The sequence below is a fragment of the Papio anubis genome, chromosome 18 (genome assembly GCF_008728515.1).
Source record: "Papio anubis isolate 15944 chromosome 18, Panubis1.0, whole genome shotgun sequence".
In the NCBI taxonomy this organism is placed as follows: Eukaryota; Metazoa; Chordata; class Mammalia; order Primates; family Cercopithecidae; genus Papio; species Papio anubis.
Window position 1 is genome coordinate 37,774,779 of NC_044993.1, and position 20,279 is coordinate 37,795,057.

Sequence of the window (20,279 nt, forward strand, 5' to 3'; positions counted from 1 at the left end):
AGATTTCATGTGAAACATTCCCCATCGACCTTCTATAGTACTGAGTGTCAGCCCGTGTTGCGTGGAACTCTCAGCTGAGACAGTGCTTCTTAAGTAGCTCACAGCATTTAGCTTTCCAAAAAAAAATTTTTTTTTTTTTTGAGGCAGAGTCTCATTCTGTCACCCAGGCTGGAGTGCAATGGTGCAATCTCCGCTCACTGCAAGCTCTGCCTCCCTGGTTCACGCCATTCTCCTGCCTCATCCTCCCGAGTAGCTGGGACTGCAGGCGCCCGTCACCACGCCCGGCTAATTTTTTGTATTTTTAGTAGAGATGGGGTTTCACCGTGTTAACCAGGATGGTCTCGATCTCCTGACCTCGTGATCCACCTGTCTCGGCCTCCCAAAGTGCTGGGATTACAGGCGTGAGCCACCGCGTCCAGCCCAGCTTTTCCGTTTTTATAATAAGCTCCAGTGCCAGGTTCGGACTCCAGAATCCCTAGTCTCCAGATGAAAATCCTTCAGTGGATCCGTGGTTTAATGTCTCCCCAGAACAGAGTTTTCTAGAGTTTGAAAAAGTTAAAGTGCACTCCTGACCCAAAACCATTTCTTGACTCTGAAAAGAAATTGTTCCTGGAAGTGCTTCAGGGGAGAGCTTTGGAGGAGCAGCTTTCCATTTTGCCTTGAATTGCAAACTCACATTAAAAAACATTAAGGATAATAAACTGGAAATTCAATTACCAGGCTTGAAGCCAGAACACCGCACACTCGATTTGGATTTGCATCTTAACTTATAGCTTGTTCTTGCCAATATTACTTACCATTCAGACCTTTGCTCATGGTATAAAAAGCACTTAGTGCACAGATGATTTCTCCCCAAGTGCTTTTTGATGGACCTGCCCAAATGTCGATTTGGGTATGAGTTTAAATTAGGAAGAAATTTAAAATATTTCTCCCTTTTATTTATATGTTTTTATTTTTTGCACTTTGGGAATCCAGAGAACTACATGACAAGAGTTTCAAATTTCTAACAGTGTTGAATGTCTCCTCTTGGATACCAATGAGGGTTTCTATTGGACCTACATCCTAATTAATTTACAAACTCTCATGTGGAGATGTTAGCCACCTCCCCTAATGAAGATGATTCCTAATATGACGGTTTGATAAAGAATAAGTGGATGCGTGGTAACCCTGCCAAAGAAATCAACTTTGAGTATAAATTTTTGTTAAAACAAATGTTAATTGAACCCATGGAGATAGAGGGTAGAATGATGGTTACCAGAGGCTGGGAAGGGGAGCAGGGAGAGGAGGAAAAAGTAGGAATGGCTAATGGGTGCAGAAACATAGACAGAATCAATAAGACCTAGTCTTTGGTAGCATAACAGGGTGACTACAGTCAACAATAATTTATTGTATATTTTAACATAACAGAAAGATTATAACTTGAAAAATTTTAACCCAAACAAATGATAAATGGTTGAGGTGATGGATATACCTTTTACATATTGTATGCCTGTAACAAAATATATCATGTAGTCCATAAACACATACATCTACTATGTATCCATAAAAAGGAAAAATTTAAAAATCTAAGTTAAAAAAAAGACAAGAAAACAGTATGCATTTTTGGCTGGCTTTGATTGTTTCAGTAATTCAGGTATCCAGTTGTGGGTGTCTATGAATCTGGATAAATAACTCTAAAGGTAGATCTCCTCAATCCCTGAAGCATGGTATGTCTTAGCCCTGAAGAGCACAGGCAGTACTTACTAGGTGTGAACTCAAGCTCTGTCACTTAGCAACAGTGTCAATACAGACAAGTTGCTTAAACTTTTGTGACTCAGTTCTCTCATCTATGAAATTGGTATGCAGATGAGAGAACCTCTCTTACAGGGTTGTGTAATGATTAAAGGACTTAATCATGGGTGTAAAGCTCTTAGAATAGTGCTTGGCACTAGTAAGCACTCAGTAAATATTAATTTTTATTGTTATCAGGTGGGACTCATAAAAGTTTTCAAGAATAATTATATGATTCTGCTTGGGATAGAGAAAACAGTGGTTTCTCTTTGGATGCCTTCCAGGATTTTGGCTTCTCTCTAGAGCAGTGAATCTCAATCTTGGATGCATATTGGTATCACCTGGTGTCAAAGTATAGTTTTTCAAAAGTTGAAAGCTCGAATCTCATACAAATGTACAATGAGTACTTGCCAAAAAGCTGTTTAATTCATTTAAGGAGGGAGCCAGCAGGATAAGTTTCAACTGGTTTCAAGAGAACTTGAAAGACCAAGTAGACATAGGTCCTGAAAGAATACTGAAATAAGATTGCTAGATGAGATACAAAACTTGGTAATGTTATATAGGGCAAAAACCTTGTAATCTTGGAATTAGACAGAAATTATTTGCAGCTCTACTAGTGAAAAAAAGTATTTGCATTTTTATTGTACCTGAATCTATTGCATTGCTATCAGACTTTTCCAATAGTTGTCAAACTTCAGCACATGTCAGAATCACCCGAGAACTTGTTAGAATTACAGAAACACAAGCTCTATTCTATCTGAATAAGCTTGGGCCTCTGTTTTTTCTGCAAGGCAACATCTGCTTTTACAGAGTTGTGTAATATCCTAAGTAAATATCCTAGTAAATAGTAAAATAAATGAAGGTACAATCCCCTAAAGAATTAGATAGTCTTTGATAGGCTTGTTAGACAATCTTCCATCATGACAATGAATGACTATGTAGTCATCTCTTAACTTAGCTCCATGTTTTTTTCCCTCAATACTGAGTGACAATTAAAAAAAGAAAACTACTTGTGACTAGGTACCACCCCTACCTTCTGACTAATTGACCTTAAGTGTGATTTAGGAATCAAAGTCATAAAATTTCCCCAGGTGATTCTAATATGCTGCCAAGGTTGACAGCCTCTGGTCTTTTAGGTTGCCTCATTTCCTGACTGCATTCTCTCTTGTACTGAGTGTCAATAACATAAAATGTGCTCAATATTATGTATTAAAGATTTAATAAATTAAATGAGGACAGACCAATTTGGAATGGCTTGAGTAGCAGTAGGCACAGATTTATTTAACCAATCTTCAATAAAAGTGGACACTTCCACAAGGATGGTTACACCCTCCTCAGTTTTGGGAAGACAGCAGAGACTTCTCCAGTTAACATTCTTTTATGAGTGGTACACCATTCACATCACTGTACCCAATTTACAGGTGTCTTGGATGTGGCTAAACTAGCTCTTCCTTCCCACCTGTTCTAGACAATTTTTTTTTTTTTTTTTGTCAAACACAAATCTTATTTTTTTCCTGGAACATAATTGAAATCTTAATCATTTGCAAAAGTCTTAAGAGGGAACAGTCTTCACAAGATAAAAATAATCCTTTTTTTTTTTTGCTTCTATTTTACTCTCAAGACCTCAAAGACTGTCATCATCACCCAATTTTTTTCCACTCCAGGATTCTCGTGTCTTCCCCTCAAGGTGCAGCTTTCTGTATGGTGTTGCTGTAGGAAGCCAGTAAGGTGGGTGATTTAGGAAATGGACTCCTCAGCCATCATTCCCTTATTAAGATCCAGTCTTAAGGAGCTATCACTCTTTTCTTTTGGTTGTCTTTACTTCATTCTTCTTCTCCTCTTTGCTTTTGTTTGGTCATTCTGTAAGCAGGAGTGAAAATTATGTTCACTACTGTCACCAGAATTATTTTGCCGGGAGGAAGATGCTTGATATGGAAAAACAGCATCCCTAAGTGTTTGTATTCAAAATGAGCCTCTGAGGACATGGGAGTGCCTAGGACAAGGTCAAGATAATGGCTGAACTCCTCCACCTGCAACCAAGAAGGGAATTTATTTCTCTTCCTGAGAGGAAGGAGAAAAGACAAGGAGAAGCAGAGAAGAGACACGGTGATGGTGGAAATCTGGTTGCAGCACGAGGCTGAAGAGCTGGATAAAGCCTCTGGTGGCAGAGAGGTTGGGAGAGGTGTGAGAACAGCCTGGCTTTGCTCACAGCTCTTGGCACTGCTGTGGCATGAGTCCCACCTCTTTGCAACCCTGTGCCCCACCCTTTCAGTAGTTTATTTTGCACATACCTGTCTAAGGTGAATATGTGTGCCTGTGTAAATTATAAAAAGTAGCATAGAATTTTATGACTGGATGAAGGTAACAGAGTCAACATACATGGAAATTATAGCCAAAGCCAGAAGGAAACTGTGCTTATGGAAACCCTGGAGAGGACTTTGGATGTATTGAGGTACTAGAATGGAGCTCAAGGCAGTTCTATGTAGGGTTACACTGAATTCACCCTTTCCACAATGATTTAATGGGAGGATAAAGAGTAAATAGATCTCACCTAGATACTGTGCAGGATTCCAAGACCACCCAGAGATACCTCATGAAGGACTGACAAGCTAGTGGAAGTAAGAGACACATACAAAGAGCTAAATCTTAACACCAGGAAGACTGTATCTTAGACATGCAAAGAATAAGTTCAAAGTAAAAGAGATCTCTTCCAATTACGGAGACTGTGAAAGCTACATGAAAAAAATAATGGTTCCTGAGCTAAACTTTGAAAAATAAATAGCATTTAGATATGGAGATGGGAGAATAATAATAATAACCACCACCATCATCATCGTCACACCTATACATTAGATGGGGAAAATACACCTATGTAACCACCACCCCATTAAGATATACAAGATATTTATTGCTTTAGTTTCCTTATATCCCTATCCAGGTGAAACCCCATGACCCTTCACTCCAGAAAAGCACTCTGATTTCTGTCACCATGAATCAGAATCGTACATTGTGCTGAGTGTTTACTTGCATTATCTCATTTGATCCTCATAAAAGCCCTTCGATGTAAGTAAAATGAATGGCTCCATTGTACAGACGAGAGGCCAGGCTTGGTTTAATAAGTAATTTGCTCCAAATCGCATAGCTAGAATTTGGCAAAGCTGGAACTTGAACCCAAAGCTAATTTTAAAGCCCAGACTCTTGTCTAATTCACAGAGAAAATAACATAAGCAAGATGAAGAAAACTATATAATATATATGGACAATAGTAAGTAATTTGGTTGCAGTGTAAGGCATATGAGGAAAGTAAAGTTTAGCTAAAATGTTCTGGTCTTTTATGGGTCTCTTTTCCATCCAGAAGAAGTACTGTGTGTATCTGTAATCCTCCCACTTGTAATCACTCTGACCCTTAAACCTGCAGGTTTCAATCACCTTGTAGAAGATTTTTACATGTCAAACAGTGTTCTATTTATGAGGCACAGGATAACTCCCAGGTGGCCCTGTTAAATAATAAGTGTTGACTTCGTAGTATTTGCTGTTATTTATACATATGCATGTACACATTGGTACAGAAATAAATACACATTGCACACATGGGCATCTGTGCTGAAGTATGCAGCCAAGTGTCAGCACATTATCAGATTTAAATTAGTTGCCTGACTCTATTAATAGCCCTGGTTTTCCAGTTTTTGAAATAAAAGATCCCAGAACAGCTGGGCTGAAATCTGAAACAGAATGGAAGAATACAACCCTGTAAGCAGTAGTAGTCTGTCGATAACTGCTAAATAAAGTTTGTTGCTTCATAGGTTTGTGCAGATGCCCATAAAGCAACCCTTGAAATGCTAAGTGCTTTTTAAAAACAGCATAATCTTCAACCAGTGAAAGGGGTTGATTATGCCTTATCAATCATTTTGAAAACCTCACTGACATCCCATTAAAATTTGAAAGCAGGGCTAAATCCAGGAGCAGAGAGTGTCCATGCAGGCCACATGGCTTCATGAAAGGGCAGCAAGATCTCTGCCCACTTATCAAAGTTGCTTTCCTGCCAGTTTATTATTTCTGGAATTCCACCATTAAACATTTGGACTTTTTAAAATGCAATGCTGTCTTAGTTCATTTTGTGTTGCTATCAAAGAATGCCTGAGGCTGGGTAATTTATAAAGAAAAATGGTTCCGCATGGCTGTATTAGAAGCAAGGCACCAGCATCTGCTTCTGGTGAGGACCTTGGGAAGCTTCCAATCATAGTAGAGGAGGAAGAGGAGCCGGCATGTTGCATGGTGAGAGAAGGAGCAAGAGAGAGAGGAAAGGGATGCCATGCTCTTATAAACACTCAGCTCTCTCATGAACTAAGGAAGTAAGGATTCCCTCATTACCACAGGAACCACACCAAGTCATTTATGAGGGATCCACCCCCATGGCCCAAACACCTCCCATTAGGTCACATCTCTAATACTGGGGATCAAATTTCAATGTGATATTTAGAGGGGACAAATATCCAAACCATAACACAATTCAGCTCAGTGTCCCTACTACAATTGATCCCTTGACTCCCTAAGTACTACGTGCTCCTACCTCATTGATCCCTGAACATGTAGTACACGGTGCTTTGCTCTGTCACTTAGTTCATGCTGTTGACTAAACTGTATGTCTTTACTTCCTCTGCCTGGCAAAATGCCAGTCACTCTTTAAAGCTCATCTCAAAGCACCCCTCCCATGACATTTACAAGATACTCCTCCACTATCTCCCTACCTGCTCAGGCAGAATAAATCATGTCTGCCCTGGTCTTCCCATAGAACTATATTATTATTACTACTATTATTATTATTTTGAGATGGAATCTCACTCTGTCACCAGGCTGGAGTGCAATGGCGCTATCTTGGCTCACTGCAACCTCCGCCTCCTGGGTTCAAGTGATTCCCCTGCCTCAGCCTCCCGAGTATCTGGGACTACAGGCACGTGCCACCATGCCTGGCTTTTTTTTTTTTTTTTTTTGTATTTTAGTAGAGATGGGGTTTCACCATGATGGCCAGGATGGTCTCGATCTCCTGGCCTCGTGATTCACCCATCTCAGCCTCCCAAAGTGCTGGGATTGCAGGCATGAGCCAGCATGTCTGGCCAGAATTGTGTTCTTGAACTATGGTGACAAGTGTCACATCTTCTCATGGAATACGTCTTTTGTTAGAGTGACAGCACGTATCTACTGTGGCCTTAAAGTGTGACCCTGGGGCTGGGAATATTGGTTTTACCTGGGAGACAGAATATCAGAATTTCAGGCACTTTCTCAGATCTTCTGCATCAGAAACTCATTTTACTAATATCCCAAGGTGGATTCATATAGACACTAACATTTGAGAGAGCCGCTCTAGAGGACAGAGAACATGAGTTAGTGATCCTGTTCTCCATCACAGTACCAAGCAGGCTATGTATTCATTTAACAAACTGATGCAAGGGACCACATGCCAGACACTGTATTAAGAGCCAATGATTAAAAGATGACCAGGACATGAAGCATGTAAAATTGGAGTAGTTACACGTGCAGTTAGAGGTTAGAATACCATAGATGAAGTAGGAAAAGGCCAACTCAGTTGAAAGCCTTGAAAAGACTTTATGAGTCTGAGAAACACAAAACTGGAAATTATTCAATAGGTTCCTTTACTGTGGGACATCTCAGAGCACTTGAACGCATTTGTTTCTCATGACTCTACAATGTGTATGATACCTCAAACTTATTTAATCATAAAAAGTATTTATGCTTGTATTTACTTACTTATTCATGGCCAATCTTGTGGGATTGTTTTTCAAAACATACACTGGAAATCACTAGTCTACTCCCACATATTTGGATTTCATTTTGTTTGGCCTGGTGACAGTATTTGTAATGTCTCCCATAGTGAATGAACTATTGAACACCTAACATTTTTCTCAACTAAATCGTAAGCTCTTGAAGAAGAAGGGAGAATATTTCATACTTATTTGTTTTTCTACTCCAGCTTTCACATTGCTACTCAATCAGAATTTGCTGAAGGTTGTTCTGTGTCTGCCTTGCAACCAAGCAAAGCATAAAGGCATGGTGGATTCTTGATTGAGACCTCTATGGGGTTTAACATAGTAAGGAAGACACTCAAATAGGGGTTGTAATCCTGGCTCAGGTCCTAGCTGTGTTGATTTTGAGCTGGTCACTTACCCTCTCTAGGCTCTAACATTTACTTCATGTGCCAAGCATGGCTACTGTGTGACCGTGTTCTGTGGTGTCAGGATCTGCAAGTTTAAGAGTCTTCAATAGACATGAGGCCAGGCGCGGTGGCTCATGCCTGTGTGGATCACCCAAGGTCAGGAGTTCATGAGCAGCCTGGCCAACATGGCGAAACCCCGTCTCTAGTAAAAATACAAAAATTAGCTAGGTGTGGTGGCGGGTGCCTTACAGGCACTCAGCTACTCAGAAGGCTGAGGCAGGGAGAATCACTTGAACCTGGGAGATGGAGGTTGCAGTGAGCCGAGATCATATCATTGCACTCCAGCCTGGGCAACAGAGTGAGACAGTCAGGAAAAAAAAAAAAAAAGAGATAAGGATACAGGTAGAGAGGTTAGAATTGAATTTTAGGGAAAATTCTGTACTCTGCTTTTCTGAAAATCGTGTTTGAAAATTAGAACTAGTATTTTAGGATGATTTATATGAGAGCCATTCCAGAAGCTGTAAGATGTATACAAAATCTTCTAGAGAGAGATTTTTCAGGACTGATATTATTTTATCTGTAAAATGGGAATAATAACATTGGTTTTCCTTTATCATTATTCATTTGGAACTTCAATAAATCTGAGAAGATTTAGCCTTACTAATTTTAAAAGTAGCTACTAAAATATAAAATTAGACTATAACCACAACAACAAAAATGTTGAACATGCATTGAATTCTAAAGTATTATTAACACAAGACTAAAAAATAATACCATATGCTTATTTAGCACTGGTCTTCCAAGCTGCTCAAAACACTTCACCCTGGTTACCTGAAATATTAATATCCTCATTTTATGGATGGAGGAACAGAAGTGTGGATGGGGGCTAGCTCACTCAAATACCACCAATGTCCTATTCAGAGCTGGGCATTGTCCATGGGTCTCATGCTCCCCAGTCTGGCCTTTTACCCACCAAAACATATGCAAAAGAATTTTCATTTTGACCTTCAGCCTGGTTGATAAAAGCTGTCTTCTTCCCTGAAATATGTGTATATACACTGTGAGTTGCGTATTTATATGATTTCCTGAAACCTGCAGATAAACAATGATAATTGGAAATGGCCTGTGTGCTTTGGCAGATTTGAAATACTGTAGTACTTAATATAAGTCTGACTGCTTCTCATGATAAGCAGCCTTCACTTACCCAAAATCGAGGGCCATGATTAACTGGCAATTGGCTGGTATTAATTATGCGGCATGCCCTATAAATCTCTCTGCTGATGGGACCCTGGGCAGGTCTGAAATCAGACTAGGTCTTCAGGGGGATTGAGTTGGGAACACGCAGGAGAGTCTGGTACTCTCTTTCTCAGTCCATATTTGCCTCCCAGTTCCTGGCAGCTCCGACTGCATGTATTTCAAGCTCCATTTCCATCTCAGTGAAGTTATGTCCAATGTGATTGTACCTTCCCCTGGCAGGGCCCATCCGCCAACCTTGCTCGTTTATCTCCCCCTTGGCCTCCAACATCGGAGTACTTGTAGAGCCTTACAACGTGCTAAACATTAATATTCACTAACTTGCTCCAGGGAGCTACGCTTCGCCGAGCGCATTTTCACCTGAAAGGAGTTGTTTAATATAAACATTTGGTTAATATTCTGTACATTTGAAAGTATTTTATCAGCATTGGTGTAGGACCAAAAGTCATTTAAATTCAATGGGAACTGATTATGCGCCAAGAATCAGTCCTTTCCAAAGAGTGTGTTTCCCCCCTAATATAATGTATACATTATCAAACTCACTTACACGGTTGATGGGAACACTTTGTGGACAAACCTGCAGCCCTGCATTTCTTCTGACTGAGTATTCATCCATTCTGATGCTGGTGTTAAATGGGGAAAAATATTATACAATATTGCTTTAAAAACTGTCTAAATATAATTATCAACATCTCTGGAGTGATAATAATTATCAAAACAAGAGTTCATCAGAGGAAACACACGGTTTGATAAGGATCCTCTACTCTTGAGTTACTGCCCCCTCACAGAAGAAGAATGCAATAACATTTCTCTTCTTCTTTACCTCTCTAAAGAACCCTGGCTCTCTGAACTGTCTTTTGGTCAATTTTTCTTTATATGTATCTCTGTGATACTCATTACCCCAAAGAATTGTTAGGTAGACAAACAAGGCAGATCCAATAAGGGTTGAAATAGATAAATGAAAACTACATTCCTACGTGTCTACTGAGATTTATTTGAATTACATTCCAAATTTTTAAAGTTTTCACAAGAAAAGTTGCCCCATCCTCCCCCAAAGGATGTGTTTCTCCTTGACCACAAATCTTTAAAAATTGGCTTCATAAGCCATGTTTTAACTTATAGAGGACTGTATCTGAGTTAGACACTGATTGGGATACTGGGTAGTGGCTTCCATGTAAAAATCCTTTGCAAATACGTTGCATAAAGGACATGGCTATGGTATGTATTCACTGTCAGGCCCAGAACAGAGGCTCATACGACAATTTGGTGCTAGTAGGACCCTTGGAATAGGTGTGACTACACAGCTCCTTCTGCTCTCTTCTCTTTTTGCAATGGAATCAGTTGACTTGAAGCTGAACCTATGGTCCTTGCTGGATACTGATTTTTCTTTCAACTTTTGTTTTTAAACTGGGAAATATAACTTACTGGAGAGTAAACTGAAATATATATGTGTGTATATATACATATATACATACATACACACGCACATATATATTTCTTCTTCAAGAGCTTATAGTCTGGTTGAGAAGAACAGTTAGATGTTCAATACTTCATTAATTATGTCAGACAATACAAATACTGTCACCAGGCCAAACAAAATGAAATCCAGACATATATTTATATGTACACATAACATGTAAAGATCTATGTAGCCACCAACCGTCTACTCTTCTTGACAGCAACTCTCTCCTTACCCTATCAAGCTTACTGTGTCCTTAAGTGTAACTGGAGTTTGTTCATTTTCAATGATGATAAGTGAATTTTTGGACCAATTGTCAATAACACCGATAGGCATTTGGGAAATTTCTGTTTGGGGCTATTACAAGCTATGGTGCTGGGAGTATCCTCATTGGTGTAAACAGACAGTTGTACACACACCTTAGAGTATAATTGTTAGGTAAGAATTTTTGCATTTCTTTAATTTTGTTGAATAATGCCCAACTGTTTTCCAAAGTGTTGGCAGCAACTTTTATTCCTACCAGCAGCATGCAAGAGTTCTGAATGCCCCACATCTTTAGTAATACTTGATGTTGCTGAACTTTTAAATTTGAGCCAACCTGGTGGGTGTGCAGTGGTATCCTACCATAGTTTTAATTTGCATTTCTCTGGATATGGATCAGATTAAACACATTTTTGGTCTGTTGAGATATGGATATGGATATTGAGATATGTATGTGGATGAGATTAAACACATTTTGACTGTTGGGAATTCTTTGGTAATGTGTCTCTTCAAGTCATTTGCCCATATGTAGAGTAGGCTGTCTAGTTGATTTGGTGACCCGATAAAAGAATGACAGCCCTGTTACTGTGTATAGGTACAAATTGCTCAGCGTTGCCATCTGCAAGTTTTACACAATTTAACCATGATAAAGATAAAACCATGATTAGTGTAGATTGCCTACCTTAAGTCTGCTAGTTTAGATTTTCTTACAGGTTTCCATAGTAAAGAAAATAGGGATTACTGAAGAGCACCATTGGGGCCGTGTCTCAACATCGAAAGTCCTTTGCTTGTAGTTGGAAGGGCTCTGACTCCTTCAAGGATCATTTACATTGCTGTAGCAAGGATTTAATAATGCATACCATAAAGTTCCAGAAAAAAATAAATTTCTCTATCAGTGAATAGCCAACTTACTCACAGGACCTTGGAAGAATACCAAAAAGTAATCTCTTGGATACTAAAAACACTCATTAGTGCTCCGACAGTGGGAACATTGGCATCCTAATTGGCAACATAACCACATACATGATAGTCACAATGAGTCAGAGCATGAAACACTCAGCCCAGAATTATTTATGGAGAGAGAGAGTTGGGCAAGAATATGCCCAACTCACCCTCTGAGATTCTGCTTCAAATGGTCCAGACACCTTCAAACTCTAGAACTCTTCCAGGATTTATCCCCTACAGGTAAACACTTATTGATTCTATTGGTGATCCTAGAATTCATACATTCCCTCTGTGTGTCTCAAGTTCCAACTCTCTAAGGTCATTGGTGACTCCAGTTGCCTCATCCTCCCCCAAAGAATGTGTCTCCTCTTGACTACAAATCTTTTAAAAAATCGCTTCATAGGCCATGTTTTAACTTATAGAGGACTGTATCTGGGTTAGATGCTGATTGGGATACTGGAGTGGTGGCTTCCACGTAAAAATCCTTTGCAAATATGTTGCATAAAGGACATGGCTATGACATGTATTCACTGTCAGGCCCGGTACAAAGGTTCATAAGACAACTTGGTCCTAATAGGACCCTTGGAATAGGTGGGGCTACACAGCTCCTTCTCTCTTCTGTTTTTGTGATCGAGTCAGTTGGCTTGAAGCTGAACATATGGTAACTGCTGTCATATCACAGAAACCATTCCCTCTGCCATGGCAACCAAAGAATCAATGCACAGTAAGAGCGTGGGCTTACTCAATAAACACACAATGGCACAATGCATAGGCATTTTGTTTGTTTGTTTTTAGAAGCATTTAGAATAGCTGTAAATAATTAATATGTTTCTTTAAACACATTTCTCAAGTCTTTCTGTTAGGGGAGATACTTGGAATTTATGTATCTTGTTCTACTTTATTTCTGAAGCAATTTCTTAATGGAAAGATATTTCATTTCCAAATTCAGGGATATTATTCATCCCTGAGTTCACTGGATTCAACTCTGTTTTCTCCCAAAGATCTTTGAAATTAATTCACCAATATGTTGTTGCTAAATTCGATACCCAAGGAATAGCACAGGGATTAGAAGAACTGTCCTGATGCATCTAATAGCTATAGACTAAATAATTTGGCTCAGGAGTGATGAGAATATCAGAGGCATGCATTCTGCTTAGTATTTTAAGGATACCTATTTAGTTTTGTTCCCGTGCTCATCTTGGTGCATTCTTTCCTTGCTCAGTTCCGAAGGATAATTGCAATCTACTGTCTATACCAAAGTAGTTCCATTACATAAAGGGTTGGAGGGGGAAGAAATAAAAGTGGAGAAATTTCTGTGAGAAAGCATTGCCAGGGGCTGTTTCTTCAGGCTTTACATAACCTCATTCCAAGAAAAAACAAGCCAAAGTGTTGAAAGGAGCAGTAACTGGGACTAGGAGGCATACAAGTTTGGTTTCCACTTCTGTCTTACTTTCATTGTCTCAAGCCCCTCAGACAGAGCTGGGTAGTACAGACTGTGGTTCAAAGGGCCTTTCTGGATGAAACCCATGTTTCTTTAACCCTCAGCAGTGTGCTGTTTTCTCTATGTCATGCTCATCCATTAGCATTTTAATCTATCTTCATATGGCACTATTCTGCAGATGGATTTGCTTTCTTGCCTTTGTTTGTTGTACGAGTGACAAACTTGAGGGCATTTTCATGATTGGGAAAATGCCATGAAGTTGTAAAAATCAGGTGACTTCTTCTTGCCACACCCCAAGGACTGGGAAAGCAGAAATGGCTCCAACGAGGACTGCAAATGTTCTCAATATTAAAATGCTCCGGAGACTTGAATCTGATCAAAATGAGAAGGTCTAGTGGAGGCCTAGAGACTCAGACATGACCCTGAATTTCTCTATCTGCTAAATGGGATGTGGCTCATCCAACTCTTCAGGAAGTCATTCAATCAATCCTTTCTTTAATATGGACTTCTTTCTGTAGCTTCTAAGTAGCACTGGGAAATAAGACACATGTTTACATATTGCTTTGGTGGCATAATGGTGAGTTGATAGACTGTTCATTCTTATAAAACTATTTTCAAACATTGAAGGGTTTCTGTTTTATGACTTCATCGCTCCTTGAGGTCTGCAAATTCTTACATTTCTTGGTATTTCCCAGTACGTATGGATTGGGTCTATAAGTAAACAACCTCCCAATGGGAGACTGTAAGTAGAAAAAATGAGAATTTGGGGGATGGGAAGCAAAGAAACTGTTGATGAAAAGAGTGAAACTCTGTCAAATATTTTTTGATTTATTCTAAGCCAAATATGAGCCAAATGTGCTCATGGCCCGTGACACAGCCCTCAGGAGGTCCTGAGAACATGTGTCCAAGGTGGTCATGGTACAGCTTGGTTTTATATATTTTAGGGAGGCATGAGACATCAAACACATTTAAGAAATACATTGGTTTTGTTCAGAAAGGTGGGTAAAAAGTGAGGGCTTCTAGGCTATAGGTACATTTAAACATTTTCTAGTTGGCAATTGGTTGAGTTTATCTGAAGATCTGGAATCAAAGGAAATTTTCAGGTTAAGATAAAGGATTGCGGAGACCAAGTTTTATTGTGCAAAGGAAGCTCTCAGATAGCAGACTTCAGAGAGGACAGGTTGTAAAATGTTTTTTATCGGACCTAAAAGGGTGCCTGGCTCTTAGTTGATTGTCTCCTGGATCTGGAAAGGAAGGAAAATAAAACAAAGGGGAAAGGGGACTCTCTAGAGAATGTGGATTTTTCCCACAAGAGACTTTGCAGGACAATTTCAAGGTATGGCAAGGAAGTATATTTTGGGGTAAAACATTTTGATTTTTTTCCTTGTTATGCCAGAGTCAGATTGGAAAGTAAATTACAATATACAGGGTTAAATAAAACCCATCTGATGAGAATTCATGGTTTGTAGGGCATGATTTCCCAGACCCTTTAGATAGGAATTTGAGTAAGATTAAAAAAAAAAATCAGAGCTTAGTCCTCAAAACGATCTTATAAAGGCCGTCTCTTTTCTGTACAGTGTATATTCCTAAACACTTTGTATTTTGTTTTAATATTTGTTGAGATGTCTTCGGGTGATGTGTACAGTCTAAGTCATGAATAGTCAATACTTGTTCAACATATTTCCATTCACCATCCAGAGTTCATGAAAGACATAGCTAATCAAGAACGGCACTCTTTACTGCTGAGCCACAACACAGTCTCAGAATATTTCTCAGGGTGACACTGCATGCAGACTGTATCAGTTGATCAGAGTTGTAATGCAAGATAAAATAACCTGCCCTCCTAGGTCTGGACTCAGCCAGTGATGTGGTTCCTCTTCTTAGGATGAGTGGCCAGATACAGAAGACAATCTTAGTCTGAAGGGCATAAATATTCAACTTTTTCTGCAGCTCCCTCCTCCTTCTGCCTCTAGTGAAGCATTCCAGATACAACAGGGACACCTTTGGCAGGCAAACACAGTTTCTTCTATCTCATTCCAGGCCACTGCCTCCCTTATGTCCTTATGCCTTCCCTCGGCATTCCTCAAGGATTTGAGTTGCTTTCTCATGGTGCATCCTCTAATCCCTAATAAAGTTCTGGGTCCACAGCTGTGGTAGGCTGAATTCTGAGATGGCTCTCACAATTCTTGCCCACTTAGTGTTCACGCTCTTTACGCTCATGATTAGGTTGCATCCTATGATAAAGGTGAAGGGATTCTGTAGACAGAATTAAGGTCCCAGAGAAGTTGATTTTGAGTTAATCACAAGAAAGATGATCATGGATGGGTCTGAGCTAATCAAGTGAGTGCTTCAAAGCCCAAGACCTTTATAAAGAAAGAAACAGAATTTCTGCTTGTCTTGAAGGATTAAACAGTCACATGCTAAACTACCTGTGCAAAAGGCCAAGTGACAAGAGCCTGAGAGCAACCTCTAGCTGCTGAGAGAGGTCCCTGGCCAACAGCTAGCAAGAAATGGAAACCTCAGTCATACAGTCACAAGAAAATAAATTCTTCCAACAATCTGGAGGAGCTTGGTGGTGGACATTTATCTGGTTGGTCTCCAGATGGTGTAAATGACCAACATCTTATTTTCAGCCTTGTGGGTACCCAGCTAAAACATGTCAGGCTCCTGACCCACAAAACCTGTGAGATAATGAATTTACAGTGTTAAACCACTAAGTTTGTAGTCATTCATTATGTAATAATAGAAAATGAAGGCACTAGATACAGGAGTATCTACTTGACCCTTTCTATTGCCTCTCAAAACCAGTAAATGGTTTCTTTTGAGTGTCTTACTGTTTTTTCCTATAGGATAATTAGCATAGTATAAGAACAACAATGAAACAGTGATAAGATTGGGGGAATTAAAGAAATTTCACAAGCTCTTATGTCACAATAGTTATTTCTAGTCCACATGAAGGCTAGCTATGGGATCATCCCTCCCACTCTTCTTCATTCCCCTGGGACAGATACTGCTAGTCCAAAGATGGAATGGGTGGAATCCCTGCCTTAGGAAATACTCAGTGGTGATGTAAGGTGAGATTTGTCTTGGAGGAAATCTTAACAGCCTCCAAGCCCTCCTTGGTGAATTCTCTTATTTGCAAGTGTTAAAGTGATTTACCCAGCCTTTTATTCCACTCCCTGCTACTTCCTATGTATACCTTACCTCCTTCATGAAGGGGCACTGCTTTCTTCAAGGCATTTAGTAAGAAATGAACATTATTAGTCATTTACAGTTTGAAAAACTCCAGACAAGAGTCTGTTTTATCACTGGGTCATTCATTGCTTGGGGTAGCCAAGTTTACCATAAATAACTATCATAGAATTTCTTACAATGGATCAAATGGATCCTCTCCCTTGTTTTGGAAAGGGAGTCTTTTTAAAATTATTTTTATTTGAGACTTTTCATTAACTTATACTCCAAATTGGGGAATTATAATACAATAATTTTACCTACTTCATAAGGATTCTGTGAAGATTCAATGAGGAAATACATGAGTTCTTAGCACCATAAAGCACATAACACATGGTTAATAAATCTTAGCCATTATCATGATGATTACTTTAAATATCTAGTAGGCTGCCAGCAGCATGCGAGACCTTCAGGAAGGCAAGCAAAAATTCTTTTGTACCAGCTGCATTGGTCACAATAGAAACCTTTAGGTTCAACATCACAATGCCACTGGTCATTCAGCTGTGGGTGGGGCTTGGAGCCAAACTATAAATTGGGGTACCTGAGCTTGTAGAATCCAGACAACCAAACTCCATCAATTGGCTGGGCACGGTGGCTCACGCCTGTAATCCCAGCACATTGGGAGACCCAGGCTGGTGGATCACGAGGTCAGGAGATTGAGACCATCCTAGCTAACACGGTGAAACCCCGTCTCTACTAAAAATACAAAAAAATTAGCCGGGCGTGCTTGTGGGCGCCGTAGTCCCAGCTACATCAGGAGGCAGAGGCAGGAGAATGGCGTGAACCCGGGAGGCGGAGCTTGCAGTGAGCCGAGATCGCGCCACTGCACTCCAGCCTGGACGACAGCGAGACTCCGTCTCAATAAAACAAAACAAAACAAAAAACAAAATACTCCATCAATCAAGAGGAACTTAATCTAGGGAGGTAGGGTAGGGGGTTGATCAGGAGGGGTAGTTTAGAAAAATCTTTATTTTGGGCCTTTTCTAGACTACTGGGGAAAGAAGGGAATAGAGTGGATGGTTATAAAATTTCAGAATCAAGAAAGTTTAATCTGAGAGTCCCAGATGATGATGACGACCATGAGATATTGGTATTGGGCACTTAAAAGAATGCCAAATTGGAAAGAATTATGGGCTTTGTCAGAGTTTCTTCTCTTTCTAGGCATGTAGAAGAGCCTATTTACATCATTAAGTTGCCAGTTTTGTGTATATACATATGCAGATATGCATGCATAGTATACCATAAGGCAGCTTAGCTGATTGTAGACCTTAAAGTATGCTTCTTTGTCCTTTCTATCAGTTCACAAATTCTAAGTAGGGAAGAAGTTCTGCCTTAGACCTTGGATTTTCAGTTTTCTGCTGTTTGGTCTGTATGTTTTACATTTTTAGCCTTTTGAAAAAAAGGTCATCCTTTTCCCAGGGTTCTTCTGCTCACTGGGTCAGAAGCATCCGATTTCCTGTCATCAGTTGCAGTTCAGCCATGTTAATACTAAAAGTATAAGAATATCATAATCCCAGAGTGATATAAAGACCTTTCCAAGGAAGATGAGATACCCGGAGGTTGTGAAGAAGTCTGAAGGATTTGACCACGTTCAAATGAAAAGCTTCAGTTCAGCAAAGCACCAGAAGCAAATTCAAAAGATAAAATACACTCTGGAGAAGCCCATTCTCTCAACACATCTGACAGTTCACAAAGAGCAACTGCAGTCCAACTTAAAACGTGGTAGGAAAATGGGCAGCGTGCACAGAGGCAATACATAAAAAGAAATAGGAACGCCCAATTAACCAGCAAAAGCCTGCTCATTCCTAATGAGGGAAGATAAAAGCTTAGTAAAGATTAAAATTTATTGAAGATAAAAATGGACACTTCTGGCCATATGTAAAAGCATTGTTGGTAAGAGAGTAGGGTAACTGACTTGCTCCTGGGAAATAATAGGCATTCAAACCACCTCTATAAGTGAATCCACTGGGGGTATCCACTAGGAATAGTAAACAACTGCCAATACCCAAGTTTGTGGTCCAGAACTTGAGCAGTGATCTAACAAAGTAGAGGCTCCCCCTGTGTCATGGGCCCCACCTCTTAAGCAAAGAAGAATGCCTTATTTTGGTAACTCACCCAAATAACAGAACCTTTTTTTGATAATCTTATAGCATTTATTTGGTTAAGTCTGAGGCAGAATTTTTTTCTCCTTTGTATCTTTTTTTTTTTTTTAATCCTTGAAGTTTATTATCAAACTACGTCTTGATGTTTCTTCAGCATGTGAATAGGCCTTTCTATTCCCAATTAAGTGTTTCTTTCCTTTAATTCAGTAATCTACTAATCATGTATTTTAATTTCTTTTTCTGTCATCCCTCCCCACGCCATAAGCTACCAGTCACTGTACATGTTGGAGCTCTCCTTATTGTGCCAAAGATCTCTAATGTCATGTCTTTAGTCATTATTTTGTGTCAGAAATTTTTGTTCTTCCAAGGTCATCTGGCAATGTCTAGAGACATGCTACTGGCACCTATAGAAATGCTAGTGACTTCTAATGGGTAGAGGCTAAAGGTGCTGCTAAACATCCTACAATGCCCAGGACAGCCACTGCCACAACAAAGAATTATCCAGTCCACAATGCCCATAGTGCTGAGGAGGAGAAACCCTGTCCTAGGGTCAAGGTTGGATGCTGACAAGACTAATTTCAAGTGATTTCAAATGATTGTGGGGAAAATACACAGAAGTTGACAGGAGCAATATGTAGATATTTCCTCCTGTAAATTATATTTCCCTAATGCTAATGCTAGAGCATTTGGAAGCATGTGTATAAATATTTGAAGCACAAAACCAGAGAGAGGCCCTTATGTATTTAGCTTCTAGTTTTAAATAATAGATACTACAATAAACCTTGATTAAACCTTGATTATCTGACATGCTTTGGGTTTGTGCTTTTTGTGTGGGTTACATTTTCTAGTTAATGAATGTTTAACCACAAAATGTTTTTGTTTCAAGCTTTGCTTTGCAAAAATATAGCATTTCTAACTGAAGTGCTTGTAATGTCCCTGGATTGTGAAATAAGCTGAAAACCCTGAAATTCTATATAAATAAAGAAGGGGAGAGTATTATGGTTATGAACACAATTTTTTCTAGGTATGAGATTGGACTAAAATGGTAACTGAACTCAATGTTAGAATTTCTGAAAGTGATTTTAAAAGTAAAAGTCAACATCTAGCAATTAATAAACATCTATCTAAGATTTTATTTAGCACTTTAGTCACATATACAACACTCTTACCAAGATGAAGAAACTCCATGAGACTAATGAACTGATCTGTATTTGCTTTATATCTTTTTTCATAAATACACATATTTGAGTAGTTCCTGTTCTAATTGTTTGCAAATTCATTTGCATGATTTCCTTCAATATTTCATAGAACCTACAAAATTAATTACTTGATCTCTGTAAGAATAAGCACCCTGTCTCCTCCCTTTCTGTATTAAGGCTAATTTAAAGGGAGGAAAGCAATTTAATAGAATCTCATTGTTTACTCACATTACACGTGCATAATGAGATCTCAGTAGGAAAGGATGCTGAATGCTACCTTTGAGACTCAATTAGTACCTTGGGGCAAAAATATGATAGTCTAACCATGTAGTCATTAAGACTTCCCAGATGATAGCCTTTGAATGGTCAGACCTGTAGTTTCTAGAGCTCCTCTCAATTCTTCTAAAATGCTAAAAAGCAGGTTCAGAAGACGGTGGGCAAAGAC

At 39.3% G+C, this 20,279-nt stretch overlaps 2 long non-coding RNA genes and 1 other non-coding gene across 6 annotated transcripts in view; 2 read left to right on the forward strand and 1 right to left on the reverse strand.

Moving 5' to 3' along the window:
• Positions 1-344: 344 nt before the first annotated feature.
• Positions 345-17,182, reverse strand: LOC103880437. Of its 4 annotated transcripts, XR_001898180.3 has the most exons (6): positions 16,798-17,182; positions 11,599-11,749; positions 9,744-9,819; positions 7,016-7,131; positions 4,322-4,379; positions 345-3,630 (listed from the first exon to the last, which is right to left on the reverse strand). It is a non-coding gene; the product is annotated as an uncharacterized LOC103880437 (long non-coding RNA). The 4 variants fall into 4 exon arrangements; XR_002519234.2 differs by lacking the exon at positions 4,322-4,379 and having other exon boundaries at positions 16,798-17,180; XR_002519235.2 differs by lacking the exons at positions 345-3,630; positions 7,016-7,131 and having other exon boundaries at positions 3,821-4,379; positions 16,798-17,178.
• The window catches only part of LOC101005024, a 66,235-nt gene continuing 61,578 nt past the window's right edge, over positions 15,623-20,279 (forward strand). The window contains exon 1 of the transcript XR_002519233.2: positions 15,623-16,376. This is a non-coding gene — a transcript (uncharacterized LOC101005024). The remainder of the gene's footprint in view (positions 16,377-20,279) is intronic.
• Positions 17,360-19,440, forward strand: LOC101003981. The gene is made up of 2 exons (XR_002519237.2): positions 17,360-17,457; positions 17,953-19,440. It is a non-coding gene; the product is annotated as an uncharacterized LOC101003981 (long non-coding RNA).